Source organism: Ceratotherium simum, chromosome 4, assembly GCF_057802395.1.
Source record: "Ceratotherium simum simum isolate JZ-2026a chromosome 4, ASM5780239v1, whole genome shotgun sequence".
NCBI lineage: Eukaryota > Metazoa > Chordata > Mammalia > Perissodactyla > Rhinocerotidae > Ceratotherium > Ceratotherium simum.
Window position 1 is genome coordinate 31,093,379 of NC_141903.1, and position 16,519 is coordinate 31,109,897.

The 16,519-nt window shown below is 40.3% G+C and overlaps 1 protein-coding gene across 5 annotated transcripts in view; it reads left to right on the plus strand.

Annotated features, from left to right (window-relative positions):
- The window catches only part of PRELID2 (PRELI domain containing 2), a 72,575-nt gene that overhangs the window by 20,090 nt on the left and 35,966 nt on the right, over positions 1-16,519 (plus strand). The window lies entirely within an intron of this gene.

A 16,519-nucleotide genomic window follows, 5' to 3' on the forward strand; every position in this document is an offset into this window, starting at 1 on the left:
TATATATATATATATATATATTTTTTTTTTTCTCTCTCTCTTTTTTTTTTTTTTTGTGAGCAAGATTAGCCCTGAGCTAGCATCTGTTGCCAATCCTCCTCTTTTTGCTGAGGAAGATTGGCCCTGGGATAACATCTGTGCCCATCTTCCTCCACTTTATATGGGACGCCGCCACAGCAAGGCTTGACAAGTGGTGCATCGGTGTGCGCCCGGGATCCGACCCTGCGAACCCCAGGCCGCCAAAGTGGAGCACATGCACTGAACTGCTACGCCACCGGGCCAGCCCCACATTTTATATTTTGATATGTATTATCAGATTCCTCTTTATAAAGGTTTGACAAGTTACACTTTTTTCTTTCTTTGGTTTGTTATGGTTTTGTTCTCTCCAAAACACTCTCTTAGATTATTGACACAGCAGGCCAACATTTATTGACACCTACTGCCAACGTAAAGCTAGATCCTTTACTGGCAGTGTTTTGAGACCCAGGTTAAATAACTTACCCAACGTGATACAATCAGTAAGTTGCCGAGCCAAGATGTGAATCCAGGTATCATGGACTCCATCCTGAGCAAAGTGGTGACGTAGGAACACAGACATTTATAAAGGGTGGATTTATCTCAAACTGTAGATTACTTTGAATCCTAGGCTATGGAAAATGGGTTTTATCCTTTTAGCAACAAGCAGCCCCACGAAGGTTTTTGGGTAGGAGATGAGGTGATGAAAGCTGTGATCCAGACTCTAGGAAACTTATGTTGTCTTAGCTGTCGACATGGATTTATTTATTTATTTATTTATTTATTTATTTTTTAATTTTATAATTTTTTATTTATTTATTTTTCCCCCAAAGCCCCAGTAGATAGTTGTATGTCATAGCTGCACATCCTTCTAGTTGCTGTATGTGGGACGCGGCCTCAGCATGGCCGGAGAGGCAGTGCGTTGGTGTGCGCCCGGGATCCGAACCCCGGCCGCCAGCAGTGGAGCGCGCACACTTAACCGCTAAGCCACGGGGCCGGCCCTTGACATGGATTTAGAAAGGCATTTTAGGCAGGCATTCTAAATGCATGGGTAATCTTGGGGGGATGTCAAAGAAAGAAGGACATATGATTACTTTCATTCGTCTCCTTTGCCAGGCAATGTGAGTAATGGCTAGCCACTGCACCCAGAAGGTGAAATATGAACAATTTTTTTTAAAGGGAAAAAAAAGCTGGCGTGGTTACTGAGTCTAAAATTAGACCTTTAAGCTGTGTGTTGGTTAGCAGGTGTGGGTGTGTGATGGGAAACCAGATGTCATTCTGTCCCTGTGCATGGCCTCTCAGCTCAATTCAGAGAGGGGCTCAAAATGGGTTCCCTGTAGAATCTGACTAAGCCTTGCTCTCCGTCTTTTTTGCGTAGATCCAATTTTGGTTTCCTGTTCATGTCTCTGCAGTTCTGGCACATTCTCGGGCAAGAACTACATCGGTCTTTCCCCTTGTCTGCCTTATCACGCATGTGGGTATTTCTGTAATGCTGTCTTCCTTTGTTAACTTCATTGGATGTTTTCTTCCTGCAGTTTTTATGGAATGGAATTTACATCCTTTTCAGAAGGTAGAGTGATGTGTTGTTTTTCACTCATCTCACTTTTCCAGGGTCCAGCTTGGTATTCCATGCCTCAGAGAAGTCCTACACTTATTCTATTTCTTCTCCTCTATCAATTAGGCTGCTTTTCACAGCCAATAGCAGATACCCTGACTCAGATGATACCAGCCATTGCTTATATATGTTTATTTACTATGTGCCAGGCACTATTCTAAGTGCTTGATATATGTATATATATGTGTGTATGTATATACACACACACCTGCATATGTATGTGTGTATGTGTATATATATTCATTTAATGAAAAAATATATATATATTCATTTAATCCTCATAGCAACCCTATAAGGTTGGAACTATTATTATCCCATTTTGAGGCTTAGAGAGGTAACTTGTACGGATTAAGGTGGCCAATAAGTGTCAGATATAGATTCAAACCTGGGCAATGTGACTCCAGGATCTATGCTGTTGGCAAGGACACTCCCCTTCCTCTCAGTAAGGCACGGACACTGCCCTTCCTCTCAGTAAGGCACTGTATTATCTCATAACCAAGTGGCTGTAGTTCCATAGTTGTTGTTCTTTTAGGTCCATCTTCCCCTGTGTAGCTAATTTTTTTTCAAGTTGGGTTTCCTCATGGCTGCCAGGAGCAGCTAGAGTCAGCATACTTCTTTGTCCACATTTAGTGAGGGAAAGAGATCTGTGAGAGGAAGAGAAACTATATCCCAACCATAGGGGGAGCGACCTTCTCCTGAATGTGTTCGAGTCAACTCGGATCACCAGCTCCCTCCTGGGCCAATAAGACTATTGGGCTGGTTGGCCTTGACCAATCAGGATCTGCCCCTAGACTGGGGGTGGAGTCCGTTCCCCGTGAAACGCATGGGCTGCGTGGGAGGATGGGCACCTGAACAAAAATAGAGTCTGTAAGAAGGGGACGCTGCGCACCTCTTTTCCTCTTCGCATTTCCTTTTCACCATGGTGCTCATTGTCTTTGTTACGCTTGGGAAGGAATAGAAACTTACCACTGCAAATGAATACAGGGGTATCTCTGTACCAGTGATCAGGCCTCTCAAGGGACAGGAACCAGGAAGTGGAACGCCAGCAGGAACTAAGGCAGCCTCATAGTCTGTTATCTTTCCCTATCTGGCTCATTTGTCCAACAATCTACAGATCTACTTTATTCACACAGCCAACCTGGCTCCTCCAGGCCTGTGCAGGCTCTCTCATATCCTATTGCACAATAACTGACTAGACTCTTGGCTTAGAATCCCACCTCTGAAACTACAATTATATGCTCTTGCACAGTGTATTTCATTTTTCTAAGTATGATGTATGATGAGGATAACATCCCTACCTCAGAGGTTGTTGTGAGAATTAAATGAAATAGTACATGTAGAGAGCTTAGAACAGTGCCTGCCCAGAGGGGTCAATAAATGTTAGTGATTAGTATTATTACCTTTATTGTTGTTATCATCTTAAAAAGTCACATAACTTGTGATTCTAATCCTTAGTATGTATTATTTTAATATAGGACCTATTTATAATTTTTACCATTACGGTGCAGGAGGATGTTCCATGTTGTGATTTTCCATTCTCTCCCCACACCAGCTTTGGGGATATGAGCTCCTCAATTTGAGAGTCATGGGAATAAGAACCCTTCTGTTTTAGTTCCAGAGTGAGATTTAAGCACTGGAGAGAATAGCATCTAGGGGTCAATGCAAGCATTTGGCATGGACTGAATTCCCCCATATTTCTGGTTCTTGGTTCATGCTGTGACCAAGGCTGTTGTAGACCCAGGGCCACCAGGCATGGTGCTCTGAGGAACTGCCTGAGTTTCCAGAGTCAGAGATGCTGGGCTGAGGCACTGCTTTGCTTTAGGACACTTGGGCCAAATCAGAAAATAGAAAAATGAATCTTAATCTGAAACGAAAACATTAAAAGTCAGCTCTGGGAATGTGCTTTTTTTTTTTTTTTTTAGAGCAGAACACAGGCATTTACTCTTGGAAGTGGAGAAGGCAGTATATTGTTTTAGATTTTTTAGAAGGAAGAGAAAAGTCGTGGTTTCTGTCCTCTGAAACCTTACATTCTGAGATACACTTACTAATTTCTTACTATTTTGTGTTTGCTTCTATTCTTTATATTTCTTAGTTTTCTGGTTCTTCTCCTTATAATAGATTTTTATTGTACTATGTGGGAGTATAATTGATATGCATTTGATATGGCTTTAATAATGGACATTTACTTTATCCAAGTAATTCTAAAAGATAATCATCTTGTAAAAGTATTTTCTTGGGCTTTGCTCTTTCACCATAACTGTATGGGGTTTTGTGGTAAGTAAGAACTTTTCTGTTATCTTGAAGCAAGGTTTAAGTTATCACCATCAGGGGAGACTTACTCTGTTCATGATGTTGCACAGCTGGGTTTTTTTTGCTTTTGAGTAACAAGACCATTCTCCCATACTCAGCGTTGAGCATCTCAGTGGCCCATATCTTCACCTTTCCATGTCTAAGAGCTTTTCCTTATCCATTGATGCTTATAAACCTTATTTCTGAGATTTAAAAATGCTCAGCTTAGAGTGTGTGTTAATACCATCAGATATGTTGATTCAACATTTATAAAATATCAAAGAAATTCCTCCTGGAATGTAGTTAAAGAATCAAAAGAGCTAAAATCAGACTTTACACATAGATTAAATTAACGGGATGAGCAGCTGTTCTTAGTTCAATAAATTTTCATTATTATTGAAGTTACTCATATGAATATTTTTCGTTCTAATAAATAAAGTATACAACATTTTGAATTTTTTTATTTTTCAATTTCTGGATTAAAACATCTCAAGTCTTGAGTATTTATCTGGTGAATCACAAATAGTATAATTTGCATGTTTTGAAGGGCTAATTGTTGGGCATTTTTTCTTTGTGTATCTATTTTTTCCCCTGCTCTGAAGTTTTTTTTTTTTCTGAGGAGCAAATTTGACAGTTTTGGTGACTTCTGTGTGTTTGGCACTGGCCTTTTTTTTTTTTTTTTTTTTTTTTTTTAGTTTTATTTATTTTTTTTTTCCCCCCAAAGCCCCAGTAGATAGTTGTATGTCATAGCTGCACATCCTTCTAGTTGCTGTATGTGGGACACGGCCTCAAGCATGGCCAGAGAAGCGGTGCGTCGGTGTGCGCCCGGAATCTGAACCCGGGCCGCCAGCAGCAGAGCGCACGCACTTAACGGCTAAGCCACTGGGCCGGCCCTGGCACTGGCCTTTTTAGTTGACCTCCAAACTTGCTTTCACTGAAATATTAAAATATCCTGGCTTTGTTAACTTCACTTAGGAATTATTTCTAAGCCCCAATCGTGATGATAAAGGGCTTGAGGGTGTGCTTATCTAATGGCCTGGATAAATACCACTGTATTCACCCTAAAATGTGACTCTCTGTCCCCATATTGACCTTGATTTCCAGTGTACCAGTGGGTGATCAGTTAGCAGAACATACTGCCAATTACAGAAAACCGAGCAACAAGGCCTTTTCTGTGTAAATAAGACATCTGGGCAGGAGCCTTATTTTTGGCTCAGTAAGGCTGCTCTCTAAAGACATTCGTGTGCCTTTTATGTTGGTGTTCATTTAATCAGGGTCTTCTCTGTTTTCCCATCCTGCTTTATCCTCAGTGTCTAACACAGTGCTTGGCTTGCAGAGGATGCTTTGTGGTCATTTGTTGAAGGAATGGTAGATCGTGCTTCTTATGGGCCAAAATAGGGATGAGGGGAGGGAAGTGGAAAAGGATGGAACTGGCAGGAGGGGCAAGTGCAAATTGGGAAAGTTTGGTAGGATTTAGCAGGAAATTTGATGTAGAGGGACTCTTGAACCAATAATATGGAGACCTCTCTTCCTTTTTGCTGCTTGGTCACTTACATACCATTTGTCTCTGGGAAAAGGGATAAAGGTAGTTTGAACTCCCTCACAGTGGTGTGAAGATTTAGTAAGATAATAGATGGGAATGTTCTACACTTGGAGAGTATCAGGCACTAGATAAATGAAAGTTGTTATTGGAACTAATGGTGAATAAATGCTGTTTTCAAAGTGGGGTGGCTCCTTAAAGGTACTAACTTTGAAAAGTGGAGTAAGCTGTTTTGTTGACAGTGGAGATAATGATTGAACTGGAAACAATGATGTTTAGCCAAGAGGGCATTCTATGCCATTTATCAGTAAGAGCTTTTGAAATATCTTAGTGAGTGCCTATTGATTTTTCTTTTTCATTCTCCTTTGCTTTTTGGTTTTGAGTTGTGTATTAGAGCAGGATTCAGGGGGAAGGTTAAACATGTAGATTCATTGTGGGGATTCTAATTTTGTAGGCCTGGGCTGGCTCCTGGGAATCAACATTTTTAAAGTCCTAGTGAATCTGTTGCGCAGCTAGATTTGGGAACCCCTGATAACTAGGCAGTATCCTGTGGTTCTGGTGGTAAGCAAATACACTGCTGACACCCGTTTGAAACTTCATTTTTTGCAAATTTCCTGTTAATCTTATAAGGCATGACCAGTTGATAATCTGGCTCTCCAGCAAACAGTAAACACTTTTCAGCAGAAACACCCTCCTAAAAAGTTTGGCAAAATTCAGATAAGGGCCCTCTTGAATGTATACAGGAGAGGAATTATCAGTGGAAGTAAGGGAGGAAGAAGGGAGATTTTAATGCGTCTGATCTGTGTCGAAATTGTGTTGCAGTTGCTGCTCTTATGGAGCAGAGATGCTGGTTTAATTTTCTTTCTTTCTTTTTTTGTTAGCTTTTTGCATCTGTAGTGAATACGCACAAAGTTTGGGTATTAAAAATTATAATATTTTATCAGCCGTACATTGAGATCGTGTAGAACAACCTAAAGTCTTGAGGCAACAGACAAGAATCTGGGGACAATCTATCTAGTCTAAGGATCTGCCTCCTGCATCAGGTTGAGAATGGACACCTGGGAGCTTGATTGTCATCTTTCTAATCAAGGCTAATATTGGTGGCTGAGCAAAGAGATGGAAAATAAAATTGATAAGCTGAGTTCAGTTTTCTGGTTTGCATTTACAGCTATGTTTTGAGACGTTTTCTGTGCTGGAGGTAGAGGCAGCTCCATTTCATATGTGTCTGACCTCAAGAGGGTTATAGCCTTGTGAGGAATTTAGGTGGTAATTCCTAGCTTGTTCTGTTTGATTCTCCCGTCTGCTCTGGGATGACTCAACAGCCTCTTGTCTGAAGATAAGAAAACCTTCCGGCCCTCACATAGGTCTATTTTGGATGAGTCTTACTGCAAGTATTCTTTATCATCATATTTAAAAATAATGTTTCCTCTTTTTTTAAACAAGTGTTGCTTGTTCATTGTAGAACAGTTACAAAATACGTATAAGAAAAAACAGGATATGTTTGCGCCCTCTTAAGCATGTGCTCCTTCTAGTCAGTGACCCCAAAGGAAACTGTTATTCTGACCTCCATCCTTGTAGATTAGTTTTGCCTACTGGTAATCTTCACATGGAATGGCATCATAGAGTATGTACTCTGTTGTATCTTTTGTGTATCAGTAGTTTGTTCTTCTCCTGTTGCTGTATAGTATTCCATTGTAGGAGCTGCAGTTGCTGCAATTTATTTACTCATTCTGCGGAAAAATCATTTTTACAAACATGGAATCGCATTGTACATGGTATACTGACTTTTACATTAATTTAACATTACATTTTAGACTGTCTTTCCTTATTAAATGTGTCATTTTTAAATAATTTTTTTATGGCTGTTCAGATGTAGTCATTGGATAAAGTTATTCTAGTATGTTTTATTAAATGTCCTAATTATTGGGCATTTGCATTATTTCCTATTATTTGCTCTTATGAATAATGAGGTGATAAATATCTTTCTAGGCTGGTCTCATAATTGTCTAAGATTATTTGCTTAGGACACATTGTTATAGGTAGATGTTATGGGTCCAAGGGTTTGTAGGCTGTTAGTAGGTATTGCTAAATTGAAGTATGCATTCCTAAGCATCTCAGAAAACTCCCCAGGGGCATGGCAGTTGGCAGTGTTGTATAGACCTACATTTGAAATGGGATCACGAACAACTACATAATTTGCAGAGCCCAGTGCAAAATGAAAATGCAGAGTCCTTTGTTCCAAATGGTTAAGAATTTCAAAACAGTGACAGCAGAACATTCAACAAAGTATGTAGCCCTTCTGACAGGTGAGCCCTGTGCAATTGCCTAGATCACATGTCCTTGAAGCCAGCCCTGAATGGGATGCATGCACTGGTGTGCCCAGTATCCCAAGAAAAGCCTCCAATTGGGCCAGTTCACAAACTGTTGTATAATTTGAATCTTTGTCCACCACTCAGGATGCTAGTAAGCTTGCACTGAATAGGCAGTTTTCTAGGTAGTAGGATTGTGGGAAGGGATATGGGATCTGAGGTTATCTGTGTGGATTCAAATAGTGGTCCTGCCACTTATTTTTTTTTGACTTTAGCAAATTCACCTCTTTGAACCTCAGTTTTTTCATCTGTAAAGCAGGCTTAATATTACCTACTTCATACGATTGTTGAGAAAATTAACTGAAATGTGTATATATAAAGGACGTAATACAATGCCTTACCACAATGCGATATTGAAAAGTATTGTCTGTTATCAATTTTTAAATACTATGTTTTCAGAAACTGAGCCACCCTGCCCTATAAAATATACCTGCACTAGTCTGCTAGGTTCTTGAGATTTCACTGTTTGATTATTCCTTAGTGTTACGGCATTCCCTGCTGCTGCCCATTGTTATAATTTAGGGGTGTTGTTAATAACCCATTCCTGGGACGGGTTAAAAGAGAGCAGCTCAGGGGCCGGCCCCGTGGCATAGCGGTTAAGTGCGCATGCTCGGCTGCTGGCGGCTCGGGTTCGGATCCTGGGCGCGCACTGACATACCGCTTGTCAGGCCATGCTGTGGCAGCATCCCATATAAAGTGGAGGAAGATGGGCATGGATGTTAGCTCAGGGCCGGTCTTCCTCAGCAAAATGAGGAGGATTGGCATGGATGTTAGCTCAGGGCTGATCTTCCTCACACACACACACACACTAAATAAATAAATAAATATTAAAAGAGAGCAGCTCAGAGGGAGAGAGCCCTTGGAGCAGAGGTCAGAGAGGCGAGGGGGATGTTTGGTCTCACATGGCTATTGTGCAGAGAGTTAGTGTGTGACCTGTGTTAGCAGAGTGGGAGACAAGGCTGGAAAGATGAGGGGTTCATTTAAACCTCCAAGGGCTTTGAAGGGCAGAATGGGGAAGGAGGGACTCATTGCCAAGTGGTTTATGGTGATCAAGTGTCACCTAGAAGTTAATGAAGTACAAAGGTTTTGGAGGTTACCAGAGCTGGATTTGTACTGGGAGCATTTAACTTCTCAGACACTGTGCTTCTCTTTCTGTAAATGGGAATAGTGGTGGTGGTAGTAGATAGCATTATTATTATTCCTGGTGTTAGTAGTATTAACATTTATTGAATGCTTACCCATATTACCTTGAGTGCTTTACATGTATTACCTTATTCACCCTTGGAGTGACCTATGAAATGGGTATTATTAATGTGTTTTCCAGAGAGGACTGAGATTCTCAGATCTTCAGGAACTTGCCTATGTGGGCGGGTCCCTATTGTGTGTTGGAGATGAGATATGAATCCAAGTAATCTGACTCCAGGAACGACACCCTTAATCCCTGTCCTGGGAGTGTGTGTGTTTGTGTGTGTGTATAATGTGTGTGTGTGTTAAGGCTGAAAACTGCTTAGCACTTATTGAGAACTCTGTAAATTGAATTGGTTCTCTGGAGGCACAATTATATAAATGGGTTTGGTAAGATAGGGTGGGAGAGACTACATATTCTGGCGTGCTGGAGTGCATATATGAGCCCGGCAGTCTCCACAGCAGTGTTAGACCCAGGGAGTTAGACAGGGCCTGACCAGGCAGTCTGACCTGCTGACCTTGACTTTCCTTTCGGCTGCCCCTCTATGTGGTTCCAGGAGAATGCCAAAAACATCGTGATTACAACTGAGATGTCATCACAACAAGAATATCTGTGGAACCTTTTTTTTCCCCTCAAAGAAACTTTAATTAAATTCCCATCATGAAAACAATTAGGCAAGATTTGCCATACCTACCCAGTCAATAATTCAGGGACAGGATCTCATTAATAGTTTTTGCTTTCTCGAAACTACCATTTTGAGGATTCAGAACTGGTGGCTGTGTGCTCTGGGGATTAATTCCTGATCCATATTTTCTCTGAACTTTTTTATTTTCCCAAATCCAGAAGAGAACACATTTTTAAATGACCCCAACTAGGGGACTGATCGTATGAACTGCCCTTCACTTTCACAAAGGTGTTCCTAGATTTGAGCTGTGTTTTCTGTGTCATGCTTCCATTGTGTTCTATGTTGAATTATGTCTGCCTGTGGACAAAGCGATAGATGTGACTCAGATACAGGCACTGCGTGAGTAAGTGAGCAAGCCTCTTCTTTTTTTTTTTTTGAGGAAGATCAGCCCTGAGCTAACATCCATGCTAATCCTCCTCTTTTTTGCTGAGGAAGACCGGCTCTGAGCTAACATCTATTGCCAATCCTCCTCCTTTTTTTCCCCAAAGCCCCAGTAGATAGTTGTATGTCATAGCTGCACATCCTTCTAGTTGCTGTATGTGGGACGCGGCCTCAGCACGGCCGGAGAAGCGGTGCGTCGGTGTGCGCCCGGGATCCGAACCCGGGCTGCCAGCAGCGGAGCGTGCGCACTTAACCGCTAAGCCACGGGGCCGGCCCAAGCCTCCTCTTTTAACATAATTTTCCAGATATTGTGGTGGCTTATCTCTCAGCCCGGTGAAGGCTGCCCCCTACTGACTTTAGCAGGTGGAACTCCTGAGACATTTGGTTCAAATTCCCTGGTGAAAGTATTGAGATGTACTATAACTTTCTCCCCTTCTTTTGCTTCTTCCCTTCGTCTTCCCTACCCTCCGTCCTTCTCTCTATTCTTTTGTTCCTAATGCGTTAGTGATTTCCTACCATGTGCTAGTCATTGCAGTTGGAATTGATGCAATCAAGAAAAAAAAAATACAGGTAAAACCATTAGGAAAAACATTTGTCGTTATCTGTTCAAGTTGAAACTGTGCATGTCTTATGACCCAGATATTCAACTGCTAGATCCTCTAGAGATACTTGTGCACATATGTCCCTTTGATGCATTATAAATATTTTCTTTACAGCAGTGTTGCTAATAACCTCAAACTGGGTCCATATTAAATATCCATCTTGGTAGAGTGGTTAAATAATTTGGAGTATTTTCAAACAACAGAACACTATGCAGCAATGAAAACGAATGAACAACAGCTCTATGCAACAATATGGATGAATCTCAACTGAGCGTGTGGGTTTTATTCTCTGTGCCTTAATAAATGGTCAGTGACAAGATTAGTGTGTGCTTAGGAAGCTGACTTGGGGCTGTGTGGATTATGGGGAGCCCACGTTGGAGACAAGGACCCTGTTGGGAGGCAGTTGTGGTGGTCCTGGAGAGAGAAAATGCTGTGCTAAACCCAGGGAGTAGCAATACAAAGGGAGAGAATGACATAGACTATTGAAGGATGTTAGAAATAAAATAAATGCAATCTGGTGACTGATTGAATGTTTGGATTGATTAGAAACGGAACTGTATCATGTGTTGCTGAGATTTCTAATCTCATAGACTAGGAGGATGGTTGCGTCATTAAGATAGGAGCAGGACTAGGATTTTGAGGCAGTAGATAATGAATCTGCACGACATCAAGGTATATGACCTCGGGAAAGTTATTTAACTTCTCTTTACCACAGTTTCCTCATGTGCAAAAGAGAGAAAAAATTTTAAGAGTAACAACCTCAGAAGATAATATAGTGTCTGATACCTAATACACACTGTTACTATCCAGTTTTTTGAGGAGTAAGTGTGACCATGAGTATATAACATCATAAATGTGATGCAGTCCTTCAGGCTTAACAGAGATAAAAGAGAAGTGTAGGAAGTCTTGACCATTTTTATGTCTCTTGAATGAAACATCGAACACTTCAAGGTTGAGGGCAAGAGAAAGTCTTAGGACAAAAGGCACAAAAAACTGAGGTTACATAGTGTGGGAGAGGAAAGCCAAGAAGTGATTTAATGAGACTTTAAATGAAGGGTGAGTCAGAAGTTAGCATGTACCTTTGCTGAAAATGGTTCTTTGTAGCACAGAGCCTTTTAAAGAATAACTTTTTATTTATATAAAAATGATCCTCAGGGTCTTATTTTTAATATTTTTGGCGATTTCCAACTAATACATATTTATTATAGAAAATTAAACAAAGTAAATAAATAACACCTATAATTCTGATGCCCAGAGATTCTTTTTGTATTTCAGCTCTATCCATTTGTCCATCTAGCTATTTATATATCCGTCCATCCGTCTTTTCTTCTTTTTTTTTAAAGAGCTGAAATTAAACTGTATGTTGTTGTGTAACCTGCTGTGTTTTACTCAGGAACTTCAATGGAGGCTTATCTAGCATGAAGGATTTAGGTTAGCTATGTGTAGTAAGAAGAAAATGTCTGATGTGCTTTGTCAATGAGTTATTGAGGGAAAGTGCAACATTTTCTTCTCTGGCAGTCTTAAAATATAATAGGATAAACTCTCATCTTGTTGATGTCAAGGGCATGACCCCGCTTTACTGCCCTGTTATTCTCTAATATGTGGGCAAACCCTGAGAGTGCTTTTCTGAGCACTTGCTTCTCCCAATAGTGGCAGAAAGAAATAAATATTGGTTAGAATATGATGTAAGACAGACTTTTATTAATCTCTCACTTATAGTTGCCTTGAGGACTCAAGAGTACATCTCTCCCAAGAGTGTGCGACTGCTCAACTTTTCACTTTTAAATATTAAAGTCACTGTAAAATTCTACTCTGACTAATCTGGAATAAAGACAGGAAAGATTAGTGTCACTAGGATATAGTTTTACATGAGCAAATCATTTTAAATAGGCTTAATCTAAGAGGTGGAAGCTGCTTTGCCTAGACTGACTGTTTGCCTAGACTATTTATGTCAGATTGGCTAGGATAATTCTGTGTGTGTGTGTGTGTGTGTGTGTGTGTGTGTGTGAGAGAGAGAGAGAGAGGGAGAGAGAGAGAAAAATATTCTGAAGGCTTCCTTTTACTGTGTGCATGATCTAAATGTGGAGGCCACTGCTATTAGAGAATTAGAGAGGTCTAATGAAGAGGTTATGATAAATATTTTTACCCAAATCACAGCTTTTTGGATCCATAATTTTCTTAGAACACCTTTCTTAGTGTCAGTGAATGTGTTTATATATACATGTACACACACCCCCCAATACCCATATAGGAGACATGGCTCCCATCTCTTTTCCATAGAGATATAAGAAGGTAGGGGGAAGTATTTTCTTTGTTGAATATTTTTGATTGTAAAGAAATTTAATATTAATTCATTCATTTAACAAATACTCATTGAACTCATTGAATGTAGGCACTGTGCTGAAAATGGGAGATAGGAGACCATCTAAAAACATTAAGGAGTGACACCAAGCTTTTTAGTCAATGATGCACATGTAACTGTTAGTCTGTACCTATTACTTGGTGGCCTCAGAAGAGAAGTCCTTGTGCTTTCAGGATAAAGTCTAAACTCCTCAGCCTGAAGACCATTTGCAGTCTGGTCTCCGTTTGTCCTTCTAGCCTCATCTCCTAACATCTCCTTTGCCCACTTTGTATTCAGGTCATTCCTATGGGAAGAATTTATCAAGCCCTTTACTGAGTACTGGGCATTTGCAGATAACTTGGGCTCCTCATACCTGTTCCTTCATGCTTTCATGCTTTCTTGCCTGAGTCCTTGTGGTTTTCCTCTAGTGGAATACTTTGCCTCTAATTGCTGGTGTGACACTCACCCACTTGTCTGTTTGTCTTTCCCACTAGTCATTGAGATCTTGGAGGACAGAGTCTGTCTCCTTCACCTTGGGCTTCAAGCCCCCAGTGTGGTACTTAGTAACCTCTCAGTCAGTGTATGCTGAACAAATGAATGAACACAGAAGAGTTAAGTGTAATCCAAATCTCTTGTGGTGGTGAACTCTTTCACCTTTTGTTTATCTGAGAATGTCTTAATTTCTCCTTTTTTTGTGAGGAAGATTGGCCCTGAGCTAACATCTGTTGCCAATCTTCCTCTTTTTTGCTTGAGGAAGATTGTCCCAGAGCTAACATCTGTGCCAGTCTTCCTCTATTTTGTCTGTGGGATGCCACCACATCATGGCTTGCTTGATGAGCAGAGTGTAGGTCCGTGCCCTGGATCCGAACCCACGAACCTCGGGCTGCCGAAGCAGAGCACGCGAACTTAACCACTACATCACTGAGCCAGCCCCATTAATTTCTCCTTCATTTTTGAAGGATAGCTTTGCTGGATATAGTATTCTTGGTTTGCATTTTTTTCTTTCAGCACTTTGAATATATCATCCCAATTCCTTCTGGCCTACAAAGTTTTTCCTGAAAAATTCATTGAAGATCTTATGGGAGCTCCCTTGACAAGTTGCTTTTTTCTCAAGTCCATTGAGCCTCTTGAATTTGGATGTCCATTTCCTTCCTCAGATTTGTGAAGTTTTCTGCCATTATTTCTTCAAATAGGCTCTCTGCCCCCATTTCTCTCTTTTCTCCTTCTGGGACTTCCATAATGTGTATATTGACCCATTTGGTGATATCTTTTTTTTTTTTTTTTTTAACATTTTGAATTTTTTTTATGTAGTTTTTTTTTTTTTAATTTATTTATTTGTTTTTCCCCCAAAGCCCCAGTAGATAGTTGTATGTCACAGCTGCACATCCTTCTAGTTGCTGTATGTGGGACGCAGCCTCAGCATGGCCGGAGAAGCGGTGTGGCGGTGCACGCCTGGGATCCGAACCCGGGCCGCCAGTAGCGGAGTGTGCGCACTTAACTGCTAAGCCACGGGGCTGGCCCTGGTGATATCTTTTAGGCTCTCTTCAGTTTTCTTCATTCTTTTTTCTTTTTGCTCCTCTGACTAAATAATTTCATGACTTGTATTCAAGTGTGTTGATTCTTTCTTCTCCTTCATCAAATCTGCTGTTGAATCCATCTAGTGAATTTTTTAATTCAATCATAATATTCCTCAGCTCCTGAATTTCTTTTTTTTTTTTTTTTACTAGTTTCTATGTTGATATTCTCGTTTTGTTCATGTATCATTTTCCTCATTTCATTTAGTTGTCTATCTGTGTTCTCTTTTAACTCATTGAGCATCTTTAAGATGGTTATTTTGAATTCTTTGTCAGGTAATTCATGCATCTCCATTTCTTTAGGGTTGGTTTCTGGAGATTTATTTTGTTATTTTTGATTGGGCCATGTTTCCTTGTTTCTTTGTATACTTTGTGATCTTTTGTTGAGACTTGGGCATTTGAAACGACAGTCACCTCTCCCAGTCTTTGTGGACTGGCTTCATGCAGGAGATGACCTTCATCAATCAGCACGAGTAGAGATTCTGGGGGCGGGGGGGTCTCTCAAATCTTTTCTGAGGATGTTTCTTCTCTGGGCTCGTGTGTGTAATTTCTCAGTTAAAGAGATTGGCTCCTGTTCTCAAGAGCGCATAACCTCTTGCTCTCTCTGATGTCTGTCCGTGGTACTGCAGACTCTCTAGTGCTGTAATAAGTCACCTTGCTTGCCTTTGTTCTGAGCAGCCCCCAGGCATCTGAAGTATACTGTCATTTACTTTAGCATGCCAAGTCAGATGAGACAGAAAACTGTTCCTTGGGCAATCCCCCTGTAAAGCCAGAATGTTGGACATACATTCTACTCTTCTCTTTCCCTCCCAAGGGAGAAGCCAGGAGTGGGGAGTGTTCTCCTGATGGCACTGCACTGTGCTGGGTGGATGGGGGCTATGGCAGGGAAATGCAACAAACTTTCTTACTCACTTTGATGTGGCTCTGCTTGGCTTTGCACTCACCTGGGGTGCTACAACCTCTTAATTGGTTTATGGGGTTGTTACAAAGGCAATTTGGTCCATATATTGTTGTTAAGTTGGTATCTCCATGGGGGGATGAGGGCCTGGGGTTTCCCACTCTGCCGTCTTTCTGACGTCACTCTCAGGTGTTATACAAATCTCTGTTTTATGAAGTGGAGATAATATTAGTAGAACTTTAAATAGGGTAGTGGCATATCTGTCTCCCCTCTCTTTCCAATCAAGGATTAAAGACGTCATTCCAGGCTTCTGGCTTTCCTGTCTCTGTCTCTGTCTGTCTGTCTGTCTGTCTGTCTCTTTAGTAATGGTTGCTAACATTTAATGAATGCTCATTGTCTGTTAGGAACTGTTCATGTTCCTGTTGTATGTATTAACTTATTTACTTCTCACAGTAGTTGTAAAAGTGAAGATACTATGATTATTCCCATTTTACATGTGAGGAAACTGAGTTAAGAGAATCTAAATAATTTACCCAAAGTCATACAGCTGATAATTGTATTAGACAAAATTTTAAAAAGCCATTTTACATCATGAAATGAATATATATATTAACTATATATTATATATTAATAAATATAAATATTTATATTAACTATATATAAATAAATAGATATTAACTATATATTATATATTTAATATATAATATATAGTTAATATATATAACTTACAATCAGTTAAGTTTATTTGTTGTGGGTCAAGTAGAGCAGCTTTTTTTTTTGTTTTAAATCGTGAATTTTTTCACGCGTTCATATTGGTTTATAACATTGTATAAATTTCAGGTGTACATCATTGTATTTCTGTTTCTGCATAGATCACATCATGTTCACTGCCCAAGTACTAATTACAATCCATCACCACACACGTGTGCCTAATCATCCCTTTCGCCCTCCTCCTTCCCCTCTTCCCCTCTGGTAACCACCAATCCAATCTCTGTCTCTATGTATATGTTTGTTGTTGTTTTTA